Source organism: Sorex fumeus, unplaced genomic scaffold (genome assembly GCF_029834395.1).
Source record: "Sorex fumeus unplaced genomic scaffold, SorFum_2.1 ptg000009l, whole genome shotgun sequence".
NCBI classification, from domain to species: Eukaryota; Metazoa; Chordata; class Mammalia; order Eulipotyphla; family Soricidae; genus Sorex; species Sorex fumeus.
In genome coordinates, this window is record NW_026606066.1 from 18,396,856 (window position 1) to 18,424,832 (window position 27,977).

The following is a 27,977-nucleotide window of genomic DNA, read 5'->3' on the forward strand; positions in this document are numbered from 1 at the left end:
AATGTTTGTTCTAAGTCCTTTCAGCTCATGAATATTTCATAAGACCACTTTCCTTAAACTGCTGCTGACCCCATTCAGTCTCCAACTCTGCTTAGGAAAAGCTAGCCCCAAACACAGAGCCAGTAGGTGGTCCCAACACTGCCGGATATGGCCCAACTCCTTTTTTCCCCCACTAAACAGTAATGCACATTTAAGTAAAAAGGAGAACTATCTAACCCTAGTTTAATCACCAACCTGTGTTTCCTCCTAAATTAAGTATTTTAATAAATGTATGAAAGAAATAGCTTGAACATTTAAATAAAATTAGGTTTCCATTTTGGAGAGATAATACAGGGATTAAAGCATTTGCCTCACACTAAGCCTAGTCCTTTTCAGTTCCCATCCCTAGCATATATGATCCCCCAATTACCACAAGGAATGAGTCCTAAGCACAGAACCCTGTACTAAGACCCTCCAAAAGAAATAATTAAAAAAAAATGATGCTTCCTGAACCCAACTCCAGAGATTCTGATTTAGTTCATACAGAGTGGAGTCCTTTAGTTTTCAATTTTCATTCTTAGGGGAAAAAAAGGTGCTTTGAACCACAAATTTAAGAAACTCTGCACTGAGGTCATCCATCAGCACACCAACACCCTAAAACAGTGCCTCCCCTTTCAATTTAAACCAATTGCTAAGAGTATGGTGGGAGGGGGCTAAAATATGGAACATAGGAGGAGTGTGGTAGCTAAGGGTGAAAAGGGGAGAAGTGAAACTTTCTGTTAGTCACCTAAAGAAGGCAGATTTTCATGGGGTCATCATGTATTTTTTTTTGTCTCAAAAGGGGACAGTAGAGCAGCTGGTTCATGGAAACTTCTGCATGAAAGTGACTTCCAAATTATACTCACACCCTAGACCTCTCTATTATTTCAGCCAACTATTTGATATTTAAATCTGAATAGTTAAAACCATGTCAAAATATCTTTTTCTCCCAGTCCCAATAACGTTAGCCCTCCAGTACCTGAAATATTGATGCTATAATCTAACCAGAATAAATTGGGCTAGAGTTTTTATCTAATAAAACTAGCCAGTCAGACTCATAGCATAGTGGGCATAAAAAGCTCAAGCAAAGTTAGCAAAAGATGCTGTGCTGCACAGTTCTCACACAATGGTTCACCAAGTCTTGTGTGAAGCCCACAGATAATATTTCTATGGTGTTTGCCTTGCACGCAGCCAACATGGCACACCCAAGTTTAATTCCTCCGCCCCTCTTGGAGACCCTGGCAAGCTACCGAGAGCATCTTGTGCGCATGGCAATATTCAATATGCCAACACAGTAACAACAAAAATCTCACAATTTTTGTGAGACGTTACTGGGCCAGCTCGAGAAAATGGATGAACAACGAGAGGACAGTGACAGTGACAGTGATTTTTTTTTTTTGCTTATTTGGGGTGCCCTGGACAATGTGAGGGAGCTATCATGTGATGAAATGCTACATATCCTCCAGTCCTGTGGCTATTCCTGGTAGCACTGGGGTGTATGAGAGAGAGACAGAGAGACAGAGACAGAGACAGAGAGACAGAGAGGGAGAGAGGGTGTGTTACAATGTGCATGTGAAGGGGGTAGGAGGGACTTGAACCCACAACCTTGTATCTGCCTTCTCATCTATGGTTTAAACAACATACTGGGATCCAGATAAACATTTTTAAATACAGCTCTGCAAAGATACTTTTTAGCAGGTAATCCCAGCCTTCACCTTAAATAATATGTCTCTCCTAAGGACTCCTTCAGCTATTCCCAGCAAGAGGATCATAGAGACTATGAAAGCATTTCGCCAAATAGAGGACTGAGTGTGGGAATAAGAGATCATTGGACTTTCTTCTTATCTTCTCACACAGCCTCCTAATTCTACTCCAAATAACCTTGCATTCGTCGATTGCCTCGAGCAGGCCCCTGTAACGTCTCTTTCATCCTAGCCCTGAGATTATATTCAAGGCTCTTTAGGAGAATGAGACCCATCATTGTTACTGGTATTTGGCATATTTGGTACGCCACGGGGAGTTTGCCAGACTCTGCCCTGTGGGCAGGCTACATTTGATAGCCTGCAAGTTTGTCCAAAGTAGGAATGAGACAGTAAGATGTCATAAAAAAACCTTGCATACCAAGTAAAATTAGTGCCCTTCTATCTAAAGTAAGTTTTATATCAAGTGATCTTCTGTTCTCATTCTAACAGGACTGACCTTCAAAGCAGTTATGTATAGTTAATTCTGAACAAAGGCATGCCCTCATGCTCCTTACTCTTGGAAAACATAAGGAAATTAGAAAATCATGTCTCTGTCTCTGTCCTCTGTCTTTGTCTCTGTTCTCTGTCTCTCTCTGACTCTGTCTCTGCCTGTCTCTCCTCTCTCTCTCTCTCTCACTCTCTTTATGTTTCTACATCTGCCTCTCTCATTTTCCCCTTTAACTTTATTTTTATAAGAACAAATTACTAACTTAAGGAATTAAATAGCAAAGCCTATAAATATCTCAAGTAACCAGCACATACCTCTAGGGTAGAAATGGCTTTCATTGTTTCTGCCTCCCTAAGGAAAACTTCCACACACCTCCGTTAGTGGAAACTCATTTAGTAGAAATATGTATCATAAAAGACATCAAAAATCAAATGGGCTGGACACGTAATGAGATTTATAGACAACCGCTGGACTAGAGCCATTACTGATTGGATTCCACGAGACATCAAAAGATCACGTGGACGCCCACCTATAAGATGGTCAGACTTCTTTGTCAAGACCCTAAATGATCGGTTTGAGGCTCTACATGTTCCTAAAATGAACAGATACCATTGGGCTACGCTAGCACGCAACCGGGGTGAATGGAGACGTTACTGGCACCCGCTCGAATAAATCGATGAATAACAGGGATTAAGTGATTAAGTGATTAAGTGATGTATCATAAAGAGCTATGGTATTTATTTACATTTAAATGTATACATATATTTGTTTAAATTACTTGCTAGTCTCCATCTAACTTCCTGTGGATGAATTAGCTTTGTTGCTTTTAAGGCTTGCAAATCTCTAAATTGACATTTTCTTCAAGTGACTCTTTATTCATGGTCTGCCTTTTAGTTCAAAATTTAGATTATACTGTCTCGGGTTTAATAGAATAAAATTGGGGTTCAATTAGTGGCTTTGGATCATGGCAACCAAGTGGCTGATCCCTTTTTAATCTTCCACATGCTCCATTATTCACAGGTTAATGCTGGCATCTAAGGAATCTGAAGAAATGACAATGACATAAACGGAAAATATTTGAGTATTTGAATACTCCAGATAAAATATCTTTTTTATACTTATTAAGCCATGAAACTGGTTTGAAATGAAGATGGTGCCAAATAGGTATTGAAATGTAAATATATATGATACATCATTGTAAAGAAGATTCTAGATTCATTGTAATAATGTTTGTCTTTGTGAACTGAAGAGATGTAATGTTAGATAGATGTTTAGTTTCGACCTCCTGCATCTACATATCAAAATGCAGAAAGAGATCATTTTTTTCCTCACTACTCCACTGAAATAAAATTGGTGGAAGATTTTTTAAAATTGCAGTTTCCTAGGTTTTGCCTTGAATGCTTTGCTTTAATCTTAGGTGGAAAAGACATCAATTAACCCCATTTTTCTAAATCCAAATTAAACCTTTTTCTTCAGTTGAATTCACCTTGCTGACATGTCCCATGGCTTGGAGCTAATACATGAAATATCTTTAACCTCATTATTCTTTTCCTCTCCATATTCCTTTTCTCCTCTACCTCCTATCTCTCTCTCTCTCTCTCTCTCTCTCTCACTCACTCTCTCTCTCTCTCTTCTCCCAGCTGCAAGGATTTGTCCTCTAAAAGAGTGGGGGTGGGAGTGAACACGGATGGAAGCCGAGCTGGGAGCATGAGCCAGAGAATGCCAGGATCTGGCTTTTGTTATTGGTTGGCTACTGCCTGATGGATAGAGGAGGGAGGAGTGAACGCCTCAGTCTGTTCTGACGGAGCCGAAGTACAGAAACCATATTTACAGGTAAGAGCAAAGCAGATGAAAATAAATCCTTTCATTAATGAATGGTTGTTTTTTCAAAAGAGGATACTTCCCAAATACTACTGAGACAATTTTAGAATATGAAAATTATGCTGAAGACATTTCCAAAACCCGTGTCCTTTTCATTACTTGAGGAATCTTTTTCAATGAGCTGTTCTTTTCTCTGCAAAATCTTTAGAGGATACATACATGAAGGCACGTTTTATCCAGGATAACTTTCTAATCAACTGTTATTGAAGCAAAATTAATAGCAAATGAGTCATTGTTTGCCTTTCATTTGTTTGTTTTTATCCAGGCTTATGTTATTGAGATTAAAGCAAGGTTGAGTGAGAAAAGCTCGGTAAATTCCACAGGTTCTGGGAAAATGGAGTTTCTCTGTGTGTACATTATAAAATTTCAGGATGTGTTTTAATGTTTACATATACTAAATATTTTAGTAAAATATATTTTCAGGCTGTAGACTTCTAATGCTACTTTAAAGTGCATTTAAGTTCTTTTATTTAACTTGGTCCTCTTGATAATCCCATGCTACTGAGTAGCTGTATTATTTTATTTAATACATTATAATTTATATGATAGTTAAATATTATCTGCATTTTGCAATAGGCATGTAGTTTTATGTTAAAATTATATAAACCTCTTTGTAAAGGATTAAATATTATGATAAAATAGCATCTTAAAAGACAATTTTCATTGGTTTTTAGTTTTCTTTCTCAATCAAAGATATCTAGATAAGAATTCACCATGGCTTTAAATGTTGATGATATTCCTTGTGCAAAATTTTTTAACATTTTGAAAGTTAAGATTTTTCTTTATTAGTTGTTTACACATATTATTGTTATCTTTGATTTTCACTTAGGGCAATTAGGAGAGTTTTTAAATATATAGATTAAATTACAAACATAAAACTATGAAAAGAAATAGATTTCAGCAATTCAATTTTCTAGTTATTTTAATTCATAAAGGTGGGCCAACTAAAGGTGGGGAATAGCAATGAAACAAGGCTTCTCTTAAGAGGAATTAGAGTATGGTTTCATTAGTAGTCAATATATACTTGTTGATTACAATATTAAAATAAAGTCAACTGATGAAAAAATCAATGATGAAAATTACCCTCTCATATATTTTAAATATTTCTTTTAAGTCACTCACACTTCAACAATAATGAATTTATATATGTACATAATTTCTAGGAATTTTGGTATTTTTTTTGCTATTTGTTTTTATTTAATACTTGAAATTTTTCTTTTAATGGAGGCCAAAAATAACAGTTTTTTCAAAATTTGAAAAAAATTAACAGAGAAGCTAGTGAATACTGGGTAAAGATGTAGATGAGTAGAGAACTATAAATAAAAATGCTTAAATGTGTACAAATGCTTCATTTTTGTACACTTAGTCTCAAATTGATCCAAGCAAATACTTTTCATAGTTTATTTTAACAATTTCTACATTTCACAATAAGTACATAATAACTAAAATTTTTCTATGTTTTTAATGATTTTTTTTTCTAATATTATTTTTAAAACAAAATGGTTGAAAATAGTCAACCTACTAGGTTTGAATTTAAGATTATATGCAAGGCCAGTTATTCAACTCCTGAAATGCATTAGGAAAATAAGCCAAGCAGTTACTTTTTTTTTTTGAAATCATAAATTCTTAGTAAAGCTACCTCCAGGAATGAAGGGGAATTGATGAAAATTAGAGAGCAGAGTTCCACGTGGTTTTAAATTATTCTGTTTCCTTGGAAACCAGCTGCTGCAGATGCATTTTGCTTTCTTTGGCTAAAAATATCATCCTGTTAATAATTGCTAAGGGAAATGTTCTGAATATAACCAAAATATATTGTTCCTGCTTTTTTTAAAAATAATTTTCTTACCAGTTCACTTTTTGGGTTTTTTTTTAGCATAAAAGGTAGATAAACCCTCTCTCAATCAAAATTTTCTAAAAGTCTAGTGAATCTAGTGGCAGACATCTGAGACATCTCCACAACTATGGTAGCTTATGCTGCAGAAACTGAAGAGGAAAGTGTGTGTGTGTGTGTGTGTGTGTGTGTGTGTGTGTGTGTGTGTGTGTGTGTGTGTGTTGGAATGGAAAGAAAAGAAAGAAAAAAGCATGAAGAACAGTTAAGAGGTTCCTGTCCAAGTGAAGTATGAAACAAGAGGAAGGAAAACCATGTAAGGCTCCTCTGTGAAAGTATGGACACTTGTTTTTCCTTGGTGCAAGCACTTAAAACATTCAAATGTAGGTTTTAAATAGAGATTACTGTATACAGCTTCACCACCTTTTTGATACTTATGTTTTTTACCTTACATTTGTAGGGGTTAGTAATAAGCTGAAGACAATAAACTGAAAAACATTTTTAACATCTTAGTCGTATCAATGATAAGAAAATACTTGAGATATATGTTTAGACCTAGAATAGTGAAGAGGATTAAGTGCATATTTTAAGAAATTAATTCTTTATGTGTAAATTTTAAAAACTTAACACCCATATCATGATTCATTGGTTCAGTCATTTCCTTACGTTTATAATCTATTTTAGTTATTCATAACAACTAAAATTTTGATTTTAAATTATTAAAGCAATATATTTTATTGTAATAGTCACTATTATACACATAAATGCTTTTTGTTTTATCTGATGCCTTTTATTTGCAATAAATCATTTTATGTGGCTTATAAGAAATAAAAATCTACCAATCATCATATTTTAATTTTGGCAATTACTTAAATGAAAATATTTTCATTATAATTTTTCTAATTCTATTATAGACAGGAAAAGTCATTATAAAACTATTACATCTTTTCTATTTTATTACAAGTGAAATTTCTAAATATAGTTTCTTTATCTAAAATTTTTACCTATAATATTTAATTTTTATTATATTAGCTCTATTTATATTACATTTGTTTAAAACATGATTCTAATAAGTGCAAAAGTTAATTTCAAAGATTACTATTCATCAAAGAAGTCCATTAATGTAAGATCAAGTTTCTTATTTACTTTTACTTTAATACAGGTAGATAGTAGTCATGTGATTTACTTGCAGTCTTCATACTTCAGTTACATCAAGGGGTTACCATAATATCTATCAAAAAAAAAACAAAGGATGATGTTGTTTCAAAATACATTTCTTGATTTCTCCTGACTCATACATAGTCATAGCAATGACATTACCACCATCTAAAAGTAGTCTTGGTAATAAACAAATCTTAATGTATTGTTGATTAAAAAGTCCTTTGGCAAGTTCTCATTTGATTTTCATGTATTGCCTTTGAATCTGAGTTACACTAAGAGTATTGGAATGGCTTCTAGAAATAATTCCTTCCCTCAATTATTTCTTGATACATATCCAGAAACTAAAACTCACATGATTTTTTTATTTGGTGAAAAACTGAGCATTTCCTTGTACAAAATAGCATCCAGATGGAGACAATTTCATTGCATATTGAATATAGTATATAAAATTACTACAAATTAAAGAAAATAGAGTTTAGGACTTTTGGAAGAAAGTGAAAAGGTATGACTTGGACAAGAGGGCTAGAGAGTACAAGGAATAAGGCAGTTGTGTATAGCTAACCACAGTTAATCCCCAGCACCTATAGGATCCCTGAGCACCTCTTATCCCTGAATGCAGAGACATGAATAAGCTCTGAGGATGTAGCAAAACATCAAAAACCAAAAATTATGACATGGGTAGAGTACACCCAATGCAAGGCAATAGGGAAATTTTGAGTTGTTCAGACCACATGACTTTAGATCTGTCCTTGATGTCATTTGACTCTAATCATTTTGATTTACTGTTACAATCTCTTGGGCTTTTTGTGAATTTGCTGTCAAGGTAAAAAAATAGACATTGGGCTTTGTCCTCTGATGTGTTAGTATAGAGTTAGTTACTATCAGATAATTGATATATCATAATATATTCAATAAATGAAGCAGTAATTTCCTAAGCAGGTCTCCTGAATTATTTAACAAAGATTTTTGTTTATTTTTCTATCCCTGAGGTAGCCTCTCAACAGAAAAGAAATTTTGGTCAGCAGTCTTTACTAGGTACTGTTACTTTTTATACTGTCAGCATATTACGGCAGAGAATCGGAGAAAGGTTTCAAATCGTGAAAAATGATTCTTGTTTTGTTTTTTTATAATTCTTTCAGCTCATAAAATCTATATTTAAATTTTAAACTTTTGGGGATGGAGTGATAGTATAACGGGTAGAGTGTTTGCCTTCCTTGTGACCAACCTGGGATCAATCCTCAAAATTCTGTATGGTCCTCTGAAAACTACCAGGAGTAATTCCTGAGTGCAGAAAATGAGTAAACTCTGAGTATAGCTGGGTGTAGCCCCAATACAAAAAAGCAGAAAACAAACAAAGAAAATTTTAAACTTTTTGGCCCATTGTAATATCTAGAGAAGTGATTGGACGTGGACTTTCCTGTGCCCACTGAAGTCCACCAGCACCCTGAGTATATGATGGGAAATTCTGAGTGTAGAGACTCTATCTTAAGTGTCTACATTTAGAGATCTTTACCCTCTTTTGACATTGTCATTGAGAGCTCTCAATCCCAGTGCTGTTTCAGGCCAGTACTGTGCTCCCTATCATAGCTTTCTTCATATTTCTTTGCTGTCAACTCTTTGACCTCCCTTTAAGTCTCTAACTGTTAATTATAGCATTTGTTGGCTTGAATTTGTCTTAGTCTTTATACTGAAAACTAATAGAATGTTTAACGTATACTATGTTACACAATTGTTTTTGTTGATTGAATAAAAAGCGAATGGTATTTTCAGATAATATTTTAATCTTTTCTTATACTTCCAATAACATTAATTATATTCTAAGGTAGTTCACATATGTGCTTCTCTATTAATTGTTTTCAATATGGAAGATCCATGTCTCATAAATTTTATTGAGCAATGCAGTTTAAATTCTTCTACCTGATATTTGATAGGCTAATATTTTTTATTTTCCCACATTTCTGCAATTCAGTCATTGCATGTTGTTTTGTTAAATTAGTACTATGTGAGATAATAGAATTTGAAAACAAATATTTTTAGAAAGTTTGGGGGAGTCATACTCAAAATTGATCAGACGTTACCCCAGGCTCTGCACTCAGGAATTACTCCTGCTGGACTTGGGACATATGGGGTACCAGAGATAAAACCCCGCCATCTGTGTGCAAGGCAAACACCCACTGTACCATTGCTACAGCCCTTTATTTAAAAATTTTGTATTAGTGAGACACCATGAGGTACAGTTGTAGACTTACAAATTTTGTGCTTGGGTTTCAATTATACAATGATCAAATACCCATCTCTCCACCAGTGCCCATTTCCCACCACCACAATCCCAGTATCCCTCCCACCCCCCATTTTCCCCATCCCACACTGCCCTCTGTGGCAGGGTATTCCCCTTTGTTCTCTCTCTCCTTTTGAGTGTTGTGGTTTGCAAAAGAGGCATTGAGTGGCAATCATGTTTGGTATATAGTCTACTTTCAGCATGCTTCTCCCATCCTGGGAGGATCCTCCCAACAACCTTTGTTTGGTGCTCCCTTCTCTATCTGAGCTGCCTTTTCCCCTAACGTGTGGCTGGCCTCCAAGCCATGGAGCAAAATTCCTGGTACTAATCTCGGCTATTCTTGGGTGTTAGTCTCCTATTTGTTACTTTATGTTCCCCAGGTGAATGCAATCTTTCTATGTCTATCCCTCTCTTTCTGACTCATTTTGCTTAACATGATACTTTCCATGTAGTACCACTTGTATGTAAATTTCATGACTTCATCTTTTCTAACTGCCACATGGTACTCCATTGTGTAAATGTACCAGTTTCTTTAACCAGTCATCTGTTTTTGGAACATTTAATGAAAAAAAAATTTCTATAGTGAAGTAAATTTGGGACATCTAGGCAAAATTTCTACAATATCCATTTTTTAGATTCTTTTTTATGGTGATGTACAAGTGAGGTAAAGTATTTTTAAAAGGGTCCATGGTATTAAATACTTGGAGAGAGAGTATAGAGATTAAGGCACTTGTCTTCCAATGGCTGGCCCTGATTCAATCCCCAATACCACATGAACCCATAAGCACCACTAGGAGTCAGGAATAATTTCTCTGTATTAATGAATATAACTCAAATCCCATAAAATACTCATATATATGTATATCATTCCAGAATATTTTTATCCAGACCATAGCACTGTAGCACTGTTCTCCCATTTTTCATCGATTTGTTTTAGCGGGCATCAGTGACTTCTCCATTGTTACTGTGTTTGGCATATCGAATACATAATAGGCAGCTTGCCAGGCTTTGCCATGCGGGAAAGATACTATGGGTAGCTTGCCAGTCTCTCTGAGAAGGGCGGAGAAATTAACATGGTCAGCAGGGTCGACCTGGTGGAAGGCAAACAAACGCCTTACCCACTGTGCTGTAATCTGGACCACGCTTCCAATAAATAGCATTATCCATTGTAAAAATATGGGTCAAGTTGTTATATATTACATTAACCAGTGTTGAAATATATAGTATATGTCTTGAAGAATGTATAATGGTTAAATCATTGTTCATGTCTTTATAATATCAAATATAAAATATTCAATTAACTACAGTCTCTTAAGAGTAATTCATTTTTTAGTTCCTTGTTTTCCTTCTTTCAAAATTATTTCTTTTTCTATTTTTTAATGTAGCGTATATAGTTATGTTTCAAAATATTCGTAGTCACAAGAAAACCTTACATTCAGAATACATATAATTTTCATTGTAAACTCCATGCTGCTCAGTGATAGTCTATAGTACATACTTAATTCAGATTCATTTTAAGTGAAAACAGTATAACACTCATAGGCTTTAATTTTTGGCTAAATTTATTTATTTTTGGTAAGAAAAAAACAGGGTGGCAGGAGGGAAACTGGAGTCATTGGTGGTAGGAAATGTGCACTGCTGAAGGGACGGGTATTTAAACATTCTATGACTGAAACCTAATCATGAACAACTTTGTAACTGTCTCATGCTGATTCAATAAATAAATAAATAAACAACCATGAACATGATTGACAGTGTAGAGTAAATCCAAATAATTATCATTTAAATTCTGAAGACACCTGGATGTAGAAAGGTTGTTGACCTATTTCTTCTGAAAACATAATTCCAAAAATCACAAACCAAATTTGTGTAAAAATTTGTAAGAATTCCAAAAATCACAAACCAAATTGTGCTTTCACAGACATAAATATATTTAACACAATATTTTTGTATACTTTATTAAGGAGCATAATGTTAAGTAAACAGAGTATTAGGCAAACACGACACAACACACCCCCACACAAAGCCCACTAAAAAATTAAAAGAGAGAACATAGGGGAAATACTTCTAATTCACAATTATAAAAAGAAAACCAGCTTCAAGTAGTAAGATATCATCAAGAATTAAGGAAGAATGGGATGATTAAAATTATTATTCAAATTTCCAAACCCCTGGATTTAAATACTACTACTAGGGCTGGAAAGATAGCTCAAAGGGTTGGAGCAATGGCTGTGCATACAGGAGACCCAGGTGTGATCCCCATAATCAGCAGCACAGAGAGTGACCCTGAGCACCATGTGCAGAGTAACCTCTGAACACTACTTGTTTACCTCCTCACACTGATGCCACAAATAAATAAACTGAAATAAACCAATTTTAGACTTTTTTACTTTAGTTCTGTGACCTTGGTCTTGTCATCTCACCTCTCTATAATCATATTTTAGTTTAATAATGTATTCATATTAATATCTACCTCATGTCTTCAATGGAGATAAAGAATTGATAGAAAACATATTGTTATTTGATGACTCTAAAGCAAATTACCACCAATTTAACACCTTACAAGGTGCTTATTTATGAAGATATAGCAGTGTAAGTTTTAGTTCCTGCTCTGTATGACTAAATTCTGCGTTCATAAGACTGAAATTAAAGGCATCAGCCTGACTATCTTTCTTGAATAACATTGATTTGTCTTTTCTCCCCCTCCACCCCCTCTATCTCAGTGAGCTCAGGTTTATTGACTTAAAACCATACAGGCCTGAGGTCTGTAGTCTGGGATATACTTACTTACTTACACCCATCACTCCCATTCCTCTGTGTTTATCTTTAACTTCTTCTTTGTGCTCTGCTTCCCCTATCTGTTAATCACATATATCCCCAAATCAGATCCTGTGACTTGTGTAGTTAGATTCTTCTGAGTACTCTGTATTTTGTATACGCAAGTGAAATATTGCATTTCTCTTTCCCTATGTTCTTTGCATAGTTTGCTTTAGAGCAATGTCTTTTTTACATAGACACAGGAAGACAGTTAATGTTATGCTTTTGTAACTTGGGAGTTAATTGACTCTGAATTACTACTGGGCATCTATATTTACTCGACTTCAGCCTCAGTTGTCCTTAGTTCCTAACACCCCAAAGGGATGGTTCTGATGAGGGAGTTGGATGGACCCAGGACAACCCATAAGCTACGCAAGCATTGAAAAGAGACAAGGTCTAAACTATACTGGCATCAAAAAGACACAGGGCAAGCATCTTAGAACTTATAATAAGTTAAGAACTTGGTCATAAACAAACTCTGTCATGACCCCTCCAAAAAAGTAACTAGATAAAGACCCTGCTGGGGTTAGGAAGTACTAATCTGGCCTGAGGTCTGTAGTCTGGAGTATATAGAGAGATGTCCCCAGGAGAGCCACCTTAAAGCCTAATATATCTCTGTATCCATACAAAATGACTAGAAATATGATTAAGAAGTAAATTTAAGATGACCATTTAAATGGATATAGACTAAGGAACAGAGAAATATGGCCCTAGATGGTATTGTGCCCTTGGTGGATCTCCTTGAAGGATGAGGTTTTGTTCTAGAAGAAGCTTTCCCTGAGGGAAAGGCTTTACATCTGTTGATTACCTATGTGTAATTGCTACTCCCAACTCCTGAGGATTTTCTCTATAATGAACACTGTGAGACTCGACATGAGAGACTGGAAAATGGGGTGTTGGGAGGTGATGGGGAGAGTGGAATGGGAGGCAGTGTGAGATGGAGTGAGGGGCAGTGTGAGATTGGAATAGGACAGATATTGGAATAAATGGCAAATGATCACCAACCAGCATGGCCCCCATTTCCTCCTCTATTCATCCATTGCCATCAACTGGACAGGTTGGTGAGATGGCCCTTGGCCACCAAACACTTGAGGCACATGCCCACATTTTTTGAACCCACATTTCTTATATGTTGGGGGGATGAAATTCTACTTCAAAGCTCATTATTGTTGGAGTATATCAGTTCCTTTCAGATATAGGACTTCGCTCTCTGTTTCCTACTTGCTGTAGCTGGAGCCTCTCTGTCTAGAAGCTGCAACATTCCTTCTAATGTGACATTTTCAAAACTACAGAAAATATGACCTTGAAAGAATCTTGCTCTTAATTTCTGACCTATTTAAAATGGTTCATGTGATTAAGACAGGACACTGATTTGTGACCTTACTTCTATATGCAAAATCCCTTTGCCATATGAACGCAAATGCAATCACTAGCAATGCTCACACCATATCAACACTCCTGAGGTAATACTGCATGTGCACAAAAGTGAAAGGTACTCCTGCATGCCATCATGGAATTTTTTCTGTCTAATACATATATAAAATGTTTGCGAAGGGTCTGGCACAAAGGAGTGCTCTGTGTATGATAGTTCTTACTCATATTTCATATATGAAAAAATTCATAGAAATAAACTTAAAAAGCAATTCCACAATAATGGTAAAGGTATAACAAGTGTTTCAGGTCATTATTAAATACAAAAATTAGTAGATACTTTTGTCCAAGTATTTTGGAGATGTAAAAAAAATCCAAGTAATTTTAATTTCAGTAATTCATACTAATATATAATCAGATTTATACATAGAAATCAATCACAATCACAATCACAACCATCCTGTTATTCGTCAATTGCCTCGAGCAGGCCCCAGTAACGTCTCTTCATCCTAACCCTAAGATTTTATTTTATTTTTTAAAGTGCCATATTCAAGGCTCTTTCAGAGTTAGGAGAATGAGACCCTTCTTTGTTACTGGTATTTGGCATATTGGGTATGCCACGGGGAGTTTGCCAGACTCTGCCGTGTGGGCAGGTTACATTCGGTATCCTGCAGGTTTGTCTAAAGTAGGAATGAGATGATAAGATGTTGCGCGGCCACAAATGTGGCCGCGCGCTTCTGGGAGCTGGGTTTTATAGCTCTGAATCTTGGCCGTTGATGGGATTACATGGCGCCAGGGGGCCAGGTGGTGGGTGTGACCCACCCTACTGGAATTTGGAGGATCTGGGTGGAGGATGCTCAGCCCCAATCCAAGTAGGCTTGGCGATCTCGGCCCTGGAACCCACGTGGCTTTGTCTCTCTGCCGGTACCTTCATGTGTGCAGAGAGTGGTCTCAGCATGGTCATGGCTGGTCCTGGAGGTCTTCAGCTGCTGGAGCCCCGGTCGGGGCGGGGAGGAAAGTTAACCTGCTCCCCTCCAAGGGGCCCCGGTGAGGACAGCCAGGCGTGGGGGCAGGAGACTTTTCATACATAGAAATATATGAAATAAAATGCTAAGTACTATTATTTTTACTAATAATTTTAAAAGACACAAAGTATCTTCTGCAGAGGTTTTGTTAAATATGAAGACCATGTCAAGCCCCTAAACCTCAAAGTGCAAGAAAGTGTGTTGGCTTCCTCATTCCTAATTTATAATCCTGTGTATTGAGCTTGCTAAATTATACTGTTGGTCAAGATTTAGATTATGTTTTCCGTTTTGTTTTACATTTAATGCAGGACATTTTGAACTACATAAAATGTACCAATGGAGAATAAGGAAGCTAACAACTGTACAAAAGTTCCTATTAGCCCTATTTTCTATGTTGAACACCTTAAGATAAGTTAAGTAATTTGATGAATAAATCCTACATAGTTAATGATGAACTTTGTTTCAGGCAACAGATTTATTACCCTTTTCATCCAGATGATGACTTCTGATGCTTTCTGGGATGCTCCTTTGTTGAAGATTAACTGTCCACATACACATGGATCTATCTCTAATTGTGTTCTCAATTCTATTCCATTAGTTGGAGAAGCGATCTTTTAGTCTGAGAACCTATCTTTATTCCAGTAACACACTTCTTGATTACTATAACTCTGTTGTATGATTTAAAGTTGGGGAATAAAACGATTTTATTTTTAAAAAGAGGATTGATTTGGCTACTTAGGGGTAGGGTGGGTTATTACTTCATAAATTTCAACCACATTAGGTCTATCTACATCTTGAAAGAATTTCATGGGCATTTTTATATGTTCTTACCATCTCTTTCTTGCCTACTTACTATGGCAAGGACTTTTCATTACTAAAGTGAATAATAATGCTGATAACAGTCAACCTTAACTCGTGCCTTCTGTTAAAGAAAAGTTTTCAGTTTTTCTCCACTGAGTATTATGTCAGTTGTGGGTTTGTGATAGATTTAAATATATTGAGAAAAATTCCTTCTATTGTCATTTTATTGAGTAAGGTTTTCTATTTTTTATCATGAAATGGTGTGGAATCTTGTCAAATGCTTTTACTGGATCTATTGATATAATATGATGTTTTTCCTTATTTTGATATGTTATATTATTTTGACTGACCAACATATATTTAGCCATCACTGCATCTCTGGGTAAGTTACTTGGTCAGGGTTATTATCTTTTTTATGTATTTTGGATTCAGCTTGATAACATTTCAAAGATCTTTGTGTCTATATCAAGGATATAGATTTATAGTGCTTCTTTGTTATAGTGTCTTTGTATGTTTTGCCATCATGGGAATGTTTGTTTCATAGAAATTGCTTGGGAGGATTTCTGTTTCTTTGAGTTTCTGAAAGAATCTGAAAAGAATGGAAGTATGTTTTTTTTAAAGCTTAGAAGTATTGTCTAGCTATACCATTTGGGCATGGGTTTTTGATTGGGGGGAGACTTTTGATTACTATTTGAATTTTCTTGATAGTAACTGGTCTTATCAAATGCCCTGATTCCTCTTGATTCAGCCTTGGAAAGTTATGAGTTCAAAAATTTATTCATTTCTTCTAGGTTCAGTGGCATAGTGATTTTCATATTAGTCCCTGATGAACCTTTATTTTCTGTAGTATCTGTTGTGTCATCTTTCCTTTTATTTCAGATTTCATTTTTAGTGTCATTTTTTTATTGACTTACCATGAGATCCAGTTACAAAGCTCTCACATTTGAGTTTCAGTCCAACACCCATCCCTCCACCAATGCACATTTTCCACCACCAATAACCCCAGTATCCCACCCCCATCCGAACCCTCCCCCTGCCTCTATGTCACACAGCTTCCCCCATAGTCTCTCTCTACTTTTGGGCATTATGGTTTGCAATGCAGATACTGGAGGCTATCATGTTTGATCCTTTATCTACTTTCAGCACACATCTGCCATCCTGACCAATTCCTCCAACCATTATTTTCTTAGTGATTACTTCTCTATTCCAGCTGCTTTCTCCCCCAACTCATGAGGCAGGCTTCCAATTATGGAGCGATATTCCTGGCCCTTGTGTCTACTGTCCTTGAGAGTCAGTCTCATATTATTTTTTTTTTATATACCACAAATGAGTGCAGTCATTCTATATCTATCTCTCTCTTTCTGACTCATTTCACTTAGTATGATACTCTCCATGTCAGAGTCTTCTCTCTCTCTCTCTCTCTCTCTCTCTCTCTCTCTCTCTCTCTCTGTCTCTCTCTCTTTCTCTCTGTGAGTCTAGCTAATGGTTTGTGAATCTTGATTATTTTTGCAAAACTGGCTCTTTATATTATTAATCTTTTGAATTGTTTCTCTAGTTTCCATTTCATTAATTTCTGCTCTAAGCTTTAGTGTTTCCTTCACTCTGCTTTCTTTGGGAACTTTTGTTGGTTTTTTGTAGAAACCTAAGCCATGTTTTAGGGTTCTTTCTTGCTTCCCAATCTATACTCACATTGCTATGAACTTTCCTTTTCCAGACACCTTTGCTGTGTCTTATATGTTCTGATAATTAATATCTTCATTCTCTATTCATTCTAGAAATTAATTTTTTTTCTCCAATTTATTCTTTAATGTATTTATTGTTCAGTAGTAAATTTTTTAATTTCTAAGTGTTTGTTAAATGTTTTAAATCAAAAGAAATATTCAAATATACTTGATTTCCATTTTCAAACACTGTTATCTGAGAAGATACATGTTATAATTTCTATCACCTTGATTATATGAAGGTACTTTTGAAGACCTGGAATATGGTCTATCTTCCAAAATGTGCCAGGTGCACTATAGAATATATACTCAACTTTTGGGTGATGAAGGGTCCCTATATATGTCTGATAGATCAATCTCTTCCAACTCTTCCTTAAAGTCCAATGTTTTCTGGTTGAATTTTAGTTTAGTTGATCTATCCAGTAGAGATTGGGGAGTTGTTAAAGTCTCCAACCCACTATTGTATTGTTGTCAGAATATTTGTTCAGGCCTACCAGATAAGTTTTCAATTGTTAGATTGTCTCTTATCAGCTGTATTAATATTTTAGAGTGTGACTTCTCCATGCTGTGTAGGTCACTTGATCATAAGAAATGACAACCATGTCCCTTTTAGTCCTTTTAATATTGAAGTCTATGCTGTCTGATACAGAGCTCAATCTTTTTAAGGGTGTTGTTTGTCTCTAAGATTCTATTTTTAGAACTAGAGCGATAGTACAACTGGTAGGGTGCTTTGCCTTGCTTTTGGCTGACCTAGGTTCAATCCCTGGAATTTCAAATGGTCTCCAAAGCACTGCCAGAAGTGAATCCTGAGTGCAGAGCCAGGAGTAACCACTAATTGTTGCCAAAACAAAAAAAAAATTGATTTTGATCCCATTTTTACTTTGATTAAACAGATATGTCTCCTGTAGGCAGAGGAAAGTTCAGTACAGTTTTCTGATTCATCCTGACACGATGTTTCTTGATTGGTGAGTTTAGGCCACTGATGTTGAGCAAGATTATTGATATGAAGGATTTAATTGTCATCTTTCCGAGAAATTATCTGTTTTTGTAAGGTTTGTCTTCTTTTTTGGGGGGTCACACCCACAATGCACAGAGGTCACTCCTGGCTCTGCACTCAGGAATTACCCATAGCGGTGCTCAGGGGACCATATGGCATGCTGGGAATCGAACCCTGGTTGACCGCAAACAAGGCAAATGCCCTACCTGCTTTGCTATCGTTCCTGCCCCAAGGTTTGTCTTCTATAAAAGCCCCTTTAGTGTTTCTTGCAAACTTAATTTCAAGGTTATGAAATTCCTAAATTGTTGTTGTCAAAAAGCTTTGTATCATTCCTTCAAATCTGAATAATAATCTAACTGGGCAGAGTATTCTTGGTGAGGTGTTCATTTCATTGAGTTTCTTTTTAAATATTTTATTTAAGTACCACGTTTTACAAAGTTTGCTCGAGCGGGCCCAGTAACGTCTCCATTGGAGACTTTGTTGTTACTGTGTCTGGCATATCGAATACAACACAGGTGGCTTGCCAGGCTCTGCCGTGCGGGCGAGATACTCTCGGTAGCTTGCCGGGCTCTCTGAGAGGGGCGGAGGAATTGAACTCGGGTCAGCCATGTTGGCTGCATGCAAGGCAGACGCCCTACCCGCTGTGCTATCGCTCCAGCCCAATAAAAGAAAATTTATGAAAATTCTCATATTTCACCAGGGAGGGTGGAAAGTCCATTTCTGAAGATTTATTAAGCTGTTTCTATCTGAGCCTTCTGTGTTACTTATTTTGTTTATTGAATTTATTTGATATCAGTATTACTTTCCCATCTAATTTGGTGCACTCCTACTGGAATTTCAAAATTGTGGAATTTGAAAGTGTTGCAGGGCCACATATATGGCTACGTGATTCAGAAAGTGAACAGAGATGGTGGCTGTGGGAAGTGAGCATGGCTTCTGGAGCTCCCAGAAATACAACAGTGTGGGGGAGGCTGTCCACCTCCTCTCTAAGAAGACCCCAGATTTCTCAGCCTGATTTTAATCAGAGACCTGGAGTTTTCGTAGTTTGGTGTCTCTGGAAAGATTATTAGTGAAGCATTGGAGTTGGGTCTTTAGCCTGGATGCAGCAGTGAAATGTGACCATAACTTTTCAGGCTTCAGCAAGGTGAGGACTCAGTTCACCCCCCTCCTGAGGGAACCCCAGAGTTTTCAGTTGGGAGACTGTGTGTCCATGAATTTTAGTGGCATGGCTCTCTTCTCCTCAGAGATTTAGTCATTTAGAAACTGAAGAACAGGGCCAGTGGGTGAGTTGACATGGTGGTGACTGTCCATTTCACTGAGTTTTAAAACTATCTAACTCCTTTGTTTTCTGTCCCATAGTCTCTGACTTGGTAGGTCCGTCTAACAGGAACTCCTTTGTTTGTAATTTCTAGATCCCGCTGCTTTTAGTGTCCTGTTTTTGTCTTTTATAATTCTAATAAGTATGTCCCTTGGAATGTTTTTATTCCTCTTTATTTAGCTTGAACTCTTGGGGCCTCATGAATCTGAGTGCATGTACTCCTCAGCTCTGGGAAAGTTTCCTTTATGATTTGTATGACTGGTGATTCTTCATCTAGTTCACCTTTCAATTCCTCAGAGACTCAGATGAATCTTATCTTCCTCTTGAACTCATCCCATAGTTCTCTGATGTGCCATCCATTAATTTTGAGACTATGTTTTTGCTTTTCTTTAACATATGTTCATTCTCTTTTTTATCCTTTTATTTTTATTTTATTTTTATAAAGTTACACACAATATTTAATTACATTTAATATCCTAACACCAATTCCATCACCAGAATACCTTCCATCCACCATATTTTGGATGTTTCCATCCTGAATTGCAATCCCTGTCCCCAAGGCAGAACTGAAATAATTTATTTTGTATTTCTTTTTATAAATAATCTGCTAAAAATGATCCCAAAATAAGGTTTCTTAGAAGAAAGTGTGTGAAAATTGTATTTCACCCAGAAGCCATTAAGCCCTTCTATAAGAGTTTTTTTTTAAGAATCACCATGAGATACAGTTATAGACTTACAAACTTTCATGATTATGTTTCAGTCATACAATAATTGAGTACCAATCCATCCACAAGTGCCCATTCTCCACCACTAATGTTCCCAGTATCCCTCCTGCCACCCCCACCCCATCACACACACACCCTGCCTAGGTGGCAGGCACATTCCCTTTTACTCTCTCTCTCTCTCTCTCTCTCTCTCTCTCTCTCTCTCTCTCTCTCTCTTCTCCTTTTGGGTGTAAGAAGTAAATATCCAATTCCATCAGAAAATGGGGCGATGAAATGAGCAGAAACTTTCTCAAAGAAGAAATCTGAATGACCAAAAGGCACATGAAAAAATGCTCTTCATCACTAATCATCAGGGGGATGCAGATCAAAATGACAATAAGATATCATCTCACACTAGAGACTGGCACACATCCTTCTATGAGATTAGTAACATGTTGTTAAAGGTTGAGCCTTGTGTGCTTAAATACATATATCTGTAAAAATATATTTCCCCCTAAGATTGGTTGCCTTCTACTTTAAATCCCATCAAATGTGGTCTGCTACACTTGGTATATTGGTGGTGAAAAGAATGAGATGTCCAGGAATAGATTCACTCATGGGTGAGGCTCATCTGAGCATGTGGAGAGCAGCTGTGAGCATGGTGAGTGCTTGAGTTCTGGAGGTTTTCAGCTGCTGTACTGGCTCCATTGGCGATGGGAAGGGGCCTCATCATCCCCCTCTGGGTTGCTCCAGATGAGACAGCCTGGAGAGGGTTCTGGAAGTATGTCTGTGGTGTATCATTCTGTGCTCTCTTCCAAGAGATTTATTGTTGAGTCTATGGATTGTGGCCATTGATGAGATTATATGTCTCCAAAGGTGGCTTGTGGGAGTGACTGATAAGTTGCCTGCCAGAAAAAATGGGGAGATGGGGGAGGTCACTCATTCCCAGTTCTGTTGAGCATGGAGTTTTTAGTAACCAGTTCCACATATCTGGGGTTTTCTGTGGATAATTTTGAGACTTTTTGCCTTTTTTCTAAAGGTTTCCTGTATTTCTTCTTAAAAGTCACTGGTTTTGTTTTCAGCTGCTATTACTTGATGCTGGGTCTTTCCATTGATTTCTTTTTATTTCACCTACCAAATTCTTCTGTTTACAGTTTTCTGTGTCTGTTTTCATGCTTTCTTGTACCTGCACTATTGTTCCTTTGAGATCAGCCTCTTCATGGTGTCTCTAAGGTCATTATGTAATATGAGAAGTTATGCAGCTGGTTGGTATTGGTAGAGCCTACCTGGCTATTATCTTTGCTCACTGAGCTTAGTGGAACTCTATGCTACTTCCCATTGTATTTTTTCTATTGAGAGTAGGAATTGGGGTGAATACTTGAGTTTATCTCACACCTTTCACCCCTCCCCACCACCTCTGCTAGATCTCTAAAGGATTTTTTTTTATCCCAGTAAACTTGTGCTGTTTCTGATTTGTTTTTGGTATTTTTTTTTTGAGTTCTAAGTATATATTACTTGGTATCTTCCAATGACATTGGTCATTCTTCTCTTTAGGACATAATTTAGAGTCTGTTCAGTTTTATGAGCTTTTTTTTAACTCCCTGTAGGATCAGTGAATTTGTCTAATCTGACAAGACTGAAGCCAGTCAGACTAAACATGAGTCTGTGTAGGTATAAGTGTCTGCCCTATGGAGTCTGAAGTAGTGAGCTACAATAACTCCATGATTCTGGAAACTCTGAGAAACAATTCTACCTGGGACAAAGAGGCAGCATCTATGAGGCAGGTTTCTTCGCAAGACAGGGCTCAGAGTTCATATGGAAGAACCAGGAGTGAATCAATGTGAATCAACAGTTGTAAGAGACTGGGTTCTGATCTGAAACAAAAAGAGTATTCAGCTGGCAAGCTACCTCTGATGGTGGGAGGATGGATACTATTATTTTTGAACCTAAAAACCTTCTTAGGAGACTCCATAATTCTCAAACTTGACTTCTAACAAATACACAAGTGTAATCTCTTAGGTTGTAGAAAATAAGAATCGATTCATCCTTAGTGCCTTCTGTTTTGTATAGTGCTATCCAGACATGTATTCTCAGCACAGTGTTGTTAGTTATAGAATAGTTTAATATTGATGGAGGTTGCTTTTATGAGACTACATGAATGGAACAAAATCAAGAACATTTTTAATAATTGTTTTTTCCCTCAATCACTCTCTTTTCCTGTCAAAAACTGCCAACATCTGAATGGGTATAGCATCTCAATCTCTCTAACAATTTATCTTCTTCTGCAGGAACTCACTGTTGCCATGGAAATAATTGTAACATCAAAATTTCAATACTATAACACTACAGTGAAATTAAGTGAAATTGGACTGGTGATTTTTTTTCTCTTTCTCTCTCTCTAATACACACTTGTTATGATTTCAGACATCTTTTCCACTCTTTCCTTGTGTCTATTCACAAAGTCAATTGTATAATTCAATATCTCTATGAAGATTTTGTGTAAGATTCTTTAAAATAACCAGAAATTGCAAGTGTGTGCAAATCACATGCTAATTAGTTATGTTGGTTTGCTATCAGTTAAAATAAGTTCCAGATTATTTCCTAATAAGTTTAATAAACACATACATTTAAGACATATTACATATTAAAAAATCTATTAAAGTGTTAATCTTTAATTCTTCTAAAATCTTTAATTCTTCTAAAATTTCTCTAAATCATTCAGATAAATCCTTCGGGGAAAAAAAAAAACATGGCTGCATTAAATCATCAAGCATTGTTTTATGCTTGAGCTGGCTTGACCTTCTAAGAGGATCAGTCCTGAGTCAAGTCTTAGAATCCTTGCATTTGCAAGCAGTATCTTTATACTTGATTTTTTAAAATCTCGGGCTGGAGTGATAGCACAGCGGTAGGACATTTGCCTTGCACACAGCCAGCCTGGTCGAGCCCCATTCGATTCCTCTGCCCCTCTCGGAGGGCCTGACAAGCTACTGAGAGTATTCAATATGCCAAACACAGTAACAAGAAGTCTCAGATGGAGACGTTCCTGGGCCTGCTCAAGCAAATCAATGAACAACGGGAGGACAGTGTTTGTGTGTTTGTTGCTTTTTAAAACGTCAAAAAAGCAAACTTAGGAGGGTGGTAGTGAAAATAGTTAATGATAACTTCTATTTTCCTACCAAGAAGTAAATCCTTGATAATTGTCAACTAGGTCATATATTATCTCTGTACTACATTAGAGGAAGTATTCTATCACGTAACAAAGGAAATTTTACTTTCAAAGTAAACAAACCAGAACTACAAACTGGTACAATATATCTGAATGTATCCTATTTGCTAAGGTGCTATCTTTTCAGTAAATAATTACAAACCTGGAGACTGAAAATGCTTTCTGGTATTTGCAGACCTTGGGAAAGCTTTTTGACTTTCCTTTTCCTTCTCACTTCTTTTGAAAATTTTTTTTTCTAAAAGAAACCAACCACATGCACAGTTCTCAAGTCAGGTTTGAGACTTTACAGCTCCTCTGAGTCCCCGAATACTCTCTAAATATTTTCCTGAAATTTATTATTTTTCCTTTTCCTATCAGATTCATTCATTCAACTCTGCCTCCCCTCCCCTCTCCCATGTCTTTATGCACATTCCATTACTGGGACAGTTACTCATTAACCAATTTAAAATTATGTTTTTTATTACTGTAGCTTTACAGTGTAATTTAGATTTGGGCAAGGAGAAGCCTTCCTTCTTTTCCTAGGTTGGCAATAGATATAGGGGGAGCTTTGTTTATTCCATAACAATTTTGATACAATTTCCTGTGTCTTATTTTATATTTTTTAGTTGTGATATACAGTTTTCTTTATATAAGCAGCTCCACTTCTGGGTCTAGCAATAGAGCACACAAAACATATTTCAAAAGAGGTGATAAGAGAAATAAGGTCAAAGAGCTTCCCCAAGGCCTTCAATTACTAGAACTGTCTTTGGTCTCTAACTAGTTGCTGAGTGAAGAACACCTTACCTGTTATGTTGCAAACAAAATGCATTAAGATACATGTAAGTTTTTTATATTACTTTTTATATTTATATGATCATATTGTTTTCTTTGTATTGATCTGGCACACTGCATTTACTTGCATATATATTTCTTAGATTTTATATGAAGCACTAAGGTTTACAAAACTGTAATTGGTATGGTTTCTTTCATAAGACTTTGGGCATTGCAGCTTTCAGCAGAGTGTCTACTTCCCTCCACCACTGTTCCAGTATCCCTATGTCCACTTTCACCCCTGTGGTATACTTCCTACTGAAGACCATCAGTTTCTGTTGCCTTTGGGCATTTGTGATTCTCTTACTATGTATGTGTGTGTATCACATATATATGTATATCTCACTTAAATATATATCACATATTTAATACCCAAGAATAGCTGAGATCAGCACCAGGAGGATTACTCCATAGCTTAGAGGCCAGCCAGGCATTCTAGGGGAAAGGGCAGCTCAGATAGAGAAGGGAGCACCAAATAAAGGGTGTTTGGAGGATCCTCCCAGGAGGGGAGATGCATGTTGACAGTAGACTATGGACTGAACATGTTTGCCACTCAATGCCTCTTTTGCAGACCACAACACCCAAAAGGAGAGAGGGAACAAAAGGGAATGCCCTGCCACAGAGGCAGGGTGGGATGTGGGGGGTGGGGATGGGAGGGATATTATCCATGGTGGTGGAAAGTGGGCACTGATGGAGGGATGGGTATTTGATCATTGTATATTCGAAACCCAAGCACAAAAAATTGTAAATCTACAACTGTACTTCATGGTGTTTTACTAATAAAAAGATATATATATATATATCACATATATACCACATGGGCAGTCAACCCGGGTTTGATTCGTCAACCCCTCTTGAAGAGCCTGGCAAGCTAACGAGAGTATCCCACCCACATGGCAAAGCCTGGCAAGCTACCTGTGATGTATTTGACATGCCAAAAACAGTAACAAGATATCTCACAATGGAGACATTACTGGTGTCTGCTCGAGCAAGTCGATGAACAATGGGAGGACAGTGCGAAAGTGCTATGTACCACATTTATCATATCATATATATATATATATATATATATTTCACATATATATCACATATAGAGGAACCCAAGCATGTGGGTCCCAGGGCTGAGGTCTCCAAGCCTACTCAGATTGGGACTGGGCCTTCTCCACCTAGGCCCTCCATCTTCCAGTAGGTAGGCATCACACCCACCAGCTGCCGCCAGCGCCAGGTTGGTCTCATCAACGGCCAAGACACAGAGACTATAAAACCCAGCTCCCGGAGGAGAACAGCGCAGAGTGTCCTTTCCCCGCGCCTGGCTGTCCTCACCGGGGCCCCTTGGAGGGGGGAGGGCTGAATTTATTCCCCCCCCCACCCCAAGCAGAGTCCCAGCAGCTGAGGACCTCCGGAGCCAGCCATAGCCATGCTGGGACCACTCTCCACATGTCTGGACGGGCCTCATGCATGAAAGAACTGGAAGAGGAACCCAGACATGCAGGTCCCAGGGCTGAGGTCTCCAAGCCTACTCGGATTGGGACTGGGCCTTCTCCACCTAGACCCTCCATCTTCCAGTAGGTAGGCGTCACGTCCACCAGCAGCCGCCAGCACCAGGTTGGTCCCATCAACGGCCAAGATGCAGAGACTATAAAACCCAGCTCCCGGAAGCGCACAGCTGCATTTGCGGCCGCGCGACATCTTATTATCTTATTTTTTCTTTGGAGAACTTGGCAGGCTACCAAAAGTATCCTGCCCGCACGGCAGAGTCTGGCAAACTTCCCATGTCGTATTCAGTATGCCAAATACCAGTAACAATGATGGGTCTCATTTTCCTAATCCTCGAAAGAGCATTGAAATGGCTCTTTTAAAATCTCAGGGCTAGAAAGGAGACGTTACTGGTGCTTGCTCGAGGAAATCTACGAACAACAGGATGATCGTGATCGTGATATATGAGATTTTTCTCTGTATGTCCTCTCCTTCTGACTAACTTCACTCAACATAATACTCTACAGATCCATCCACATAGCTGCAAATTGTAGTTTATACTTTTCTTTGTATGAGTGTTTCACCTCTTGTTAGGTCAATTCCCAGGTACTTGATTTTTTGAGATACAGTTGTGAACGGCATTACCTTTCAGTGTCATCATTTTCATATAGAAAAGTCATTGACTTTATCCTATTTTGTAGTGTCTTATTTTACTATGCAAGAATACTGTTTCTAGAAGCTTTTCTGTAAAAACTTTGTCTTTAAGGTTTTCAAGGTAGAGTCACAGACATCTTCAAATAGGTGAGAGATAAATTGTATCTTAAAATTGCTCCTTGAGCTTTATTAAAATATTAAAGAGGGGAAGTCAGTTGGAGTATATGAAGACTGCTGTTCTATATGAGTAGAGTAGAGGTCAGATTTTAGAAGAGGTTAAATTGGAAGCTCCAAGGATCTAGACCTAAATAGCATCTGTGCCTCCCGTGCCTCCATTTTCTTTTCACTGCATGAGATCAAACCCAAGAACTTGTTTGCCACTCTAAGTCCCACACTCAACCCCTGGTGTTGCCCTTTGAACTTCAGCAGGCTTCCCAAGTTCACACTGGCTCAATGAACTGTTTCCTTGATTGAGGTCATTTTTATTGTGCCTATGCTCTGATTTTCCTGAGGTGAAGTATTTCTAGATACCTTGTTACAAATAACAGCAGACAAAAGAAAGGTAGACAGAACCCCAGGAACAAAAGAGAAAACTAAAATGATCTCATGATTTTGTTACATCTTACTCTTTTTTCACTAAGGTTATGACTGCACTTGTTCGAATGAGTGTTTGCTGCTGCTGGCCACACTGAAAGGTTACTCTCTAGCTTTAACAGGTTTATTACCCTAAGAACTTAATAACGTATATATGAACACTAACAAAATTTAAAAATATATATTGGACCATCCATGAATGACTTTTACTGCTCCTGTTGATAAAGAGAATGAAAAGATTTAAATTAATATTCTATCCAGTGAAAGATTTAGGAACAAGGGCTTATCCTTTTAAAAATCTATTCAGCCAACCCTCTTGTCCTAAGACTCGAATATTCCCTGTAGCTCTGTTGAATTGACTGGAAACATGATAAGTCATCTAAATTCTGCAGGTAGAACCATTCCTAGCAACCAATTTGATTTTTGATGGACAAAGAGCCCCAGGAAAGTAGATGTCTAGGTTTCTGAGAAAAAAAGAAATCCCAAGCAAGATCGACAGACCCTAATCAGTATGCTCTGGGTATGACAGCATGCAAGTGAGTGATCTATTTCATTCTGAACTCTGGCTCTGTCAATGTCAGGGCACGATTTACTAGCACAAATCAAATAAACGTATTTGACTCCTGTTTTGATACTGCACAACACTGAGCCATATTTCCTTATATAGGTACGCTTATTCTAAATGCTTAATCTTTTTTTTTATTTATAAGATGCTTGTTTCAGAAGGAGAATGAAAATAGCAATGATTCAGGGTAGAATTCTTTTTAATGTGTTTCAGCATTATGGAAATAATATGATAATGTAATAAATATAACACAAACAAGATAGGCTTTCCCAAAGGATTTGGAGACCTTGACTATGCAATTGGTGGTTAAATGTTCCCATTCCAATTATAGGTACATGTGACAGTGCTGCAGCTATGAGTGGAATTTATAAGGGGAAGTTTGAAGAAATCAACGGTTCTTTACCCTGTTCCTCTGTGCAGGAATCAGGTGATGAAGTTTTTAGCTGTGACAGTGCTGACAGTGTTGACAGTCTCAATTCATCCTCTTTGAACCATTTCACTGGTGAGTATCTGAAACCATATTTCAGATAGTACTCTAAGTT

General features: G+C 37.1%; 1 protein-coding gene across 1 annotated transcript in view; it reads left to right on the forward strand.

Annotated features, from left to right (window-relative positions):
* The first annotated feature begins 3,981 nt into the window (after positions 1-3,981).
* CSRNP3 (cysteine and serine rich nuclear protein 3) overlaps positions 3,982-27,977 on the forward strand; it is a 222,950-nt gene continuing 198,954 nt past the window's right edge. The window contains exons 1-2 of the mRNA XM_056110365.1: positions 3,982-4,041; positions 27,767-27,937. The gene's annotated coding sequence lies outside the window, so the exon portion shown is untranslated. The remainder of the gene's footprint in view (positions 4,042-27,766; positions 27,938-27,977) is intronic.